Source organism: Dermacentor albipictus, unplaced genomic scaffold (genome assembly GCF_038994185.2).
Source record: "Dermacentor albipictus isolate Rhodes 1998 colony unplaced genomic scaffold, USDA_Dalb.pri_finalv2 scaffold_29, whole genome shotgun sequence".
Classification (NCBI taxonomy): domain Eukaryota; kingdom Metazoa; phylum Arthropoda; class Arachnida; order Ixodida; family Ixodidae; genus Dermacentor; species Dermacentor albipictus.
Genome location: NW_027225583.1, coordinates 2261487 through 2263826, shown reverse-complemented (window position 1 = coordinate 2263826; position 2340 = coordinate 2261487). Strand labels below are relative to the sequence as shown.

The 2340-nt window shown below is 47.4% G+C and overlaps 1 non-coding gene across 1 annotated transcript; it reads left to right on the top strand.

Moving 5' to 3' along the window:
• Nucleotides 1-427: 427 nt before the first annotated feature.
• On the top strand, nucleotides 428-530 carry LOC139052717 (U6 spliceosomal RNA). The gene has a single exon (XR_011510026.1). It is a non-coding gene; the product is annotated as a U6 spliceosomal RNA (small nuclear RNA).
• Nucleotides 531-2340: the final 1810 nt, after the last annotated feature.

The window sequence follows — 2340 nt, the reverse complement described above, 5'->3', positions numbered from 1 at the left end:
TTCGACGATCGCATACTCTGCTCACACCTATCGTTGTACTTGAGTGGTACTGCTTTTGGAACTCGTCGCTCCGTCAGCAGCATGCCGCACGAGGCAGATTGTCCGCGCCATGAAATATATCACGAAATGAAAACACGTTTGAAGTGGTGCGCTCAAATTTTGCATTAGGAAGTATCATAAATATAAATGAATCTCGTTCATTTTCTTATGCTAGAATTTCCCGGTTCATTAAGGTTATGATTTCTTCGCGAAGAAATTATTAAAGTAGCACCTTGATATCTTGTTCTGTATTTCTTCTGAATACTAGTTTCATAATCGTTAGCGATTTTGATGCGTAGTTCTTTTCAGACGACCTCTCCCTGTGATCTCTTATCACCGCTGTATTGTGCAAGCTGATTGCATATAACGCAAGTTCTTCACACGAGCTGTACTTGCAAAGTACATATACTAAATTTGGAACGATACAGAGAAGATTAGCATGGCGTCTGTGCAAGGATGACACGCAAAATCGTGAAGCGTTCCAGATTTTTGAAAGGCGCTTACGACAACGTTTCCCATCAATCCATTCTAGACGCACTTTTGAGAATTGAACTAGGAGGGCGAGTATATCGATGGATCAGAAACTATTTGACACAAAGGTCCATGTTCGTACGTACGCAAGATGGTCCGACTACCAACCCCTACACATGCCGAGGACTTCCCCAAGGTGGGGTTCTAAGCCCTATTCTTTTCAACCTCGCGCTTCTTGGGCTGGCCGAATCCCTACCGGAAACAGTGAGGGTCTCAATCTACGCCGACGACATCTGCATCTGGTCATCAGCGGCCACTCGTCTGCAGGTTCGCGCAAGGCTGCGGAAAGCAGCAACACAGGCGTCTCGCTATCTTTACAGACAACGTCTTACCATCTCAACAGAAAAATGTGCATTAGTCGCTTTTACGAAAACCATTGTCTCGTTATCCAGTATGCAATGATGGCCAGCCTATCTCCTACAAAAAAAATCATCGATTTTTGGGTGTCATTGTGGACCGGGACTTCTCTTGAAGCCCTCATGTTGCCCACTTGAAGAAAAAGCTCACATCTATTGTTCATGTCTTCAAGTTTATCGCTGGGAAAACATGGGGATCGGCAGTGGGCTCCATGCTACAGTTATATCGAGCATTTTTCATCGGATTGCTACGTTACACTTCTCCCGTGCTTGGTAAAACATGCAAGTCAAATCTTTGAGAACTACAGAGCGTGCAAGCACTGGCACTATGTGTTTGCCTAGGACTTCCGCGGAGCGCCTCAACAGCAGCAACCAATATAATGGCTCGAGACCATCCGATCACGACTTACATGGCGAACATGGGCCCTAAGCTTGTCGATGCTAATGTATCACGCATGTAATCAAGCTCTCTTGCCTGCCTGCCAGAACGACGACCACAGGCGTCCTTCTCCAACGAGGTCAGCATCCATTGTGCCAGTCTACAATCGGGCTTCACAACCTCAGCACGTTCAACCTTAGCTTTGTGGTCTTTAGAACAACCTCAAGTGCGTCTCATGGTTCCAGGGATAAGAAAGAAGACCGACCTGCCTGCCTTGGCCCTGAAGCAAGCAGCTCTGGATTGTTTGAACACTTTCTACTTTGACCGAGTCCACATATATACGTATGGCTCTTCCACTCAGACCAGCGCAGTGGCTATACCATCACGATCAATTAGCGTCCGATACAAGATTTCTCACATGACAACATCGACCGGATCGGAGCTTGTTGCCCTCCGAGGTGCCGTTGATTACATTAACAACCAACCCGCTAGTCGGTGGGCAATATTCTGCGATTCGAAGGCGGCCTTGCAATGTCTTTTGTCATCTCTTCGTCGCAGGTCGTGTGAACAACTAATGTCGGAGATACGAGAAATGCACCATCGTGTGATAGCGAAAGGATACGATGTCCTGTTTCAGTGTCTGCCTGGCCGTATCGGTATCTGCGTCAACGACCTCGCTGACGAAGCTGCTAGGAAAGCACACGAAGGAGCAACCCTTGTTTCTGTACCTTTATCGAGGACTGACGCAGCCCAACACCTAAGCAAGGTAGCACACCGTATGACATTAGAGAAGTGGCACACACCTGAATTCACCCAAGAACGACTGCATTCCCTCGACCCCTCTATGCAACTGCGGCTGTTACCAGGGCTTCTGCGAAATGAAGAAACAATGCTGTACCGCTTATGCTCGGGCGTCGCGTTCACCAATGCATATACGTTTTTGATTGGAATGACTGATAGCGCCGACTGTAAAGCCTGCGATGCCGAGGAAACTATAGAACACCTACTGTGCTGCTGCCCATCTTTTCAAAACGA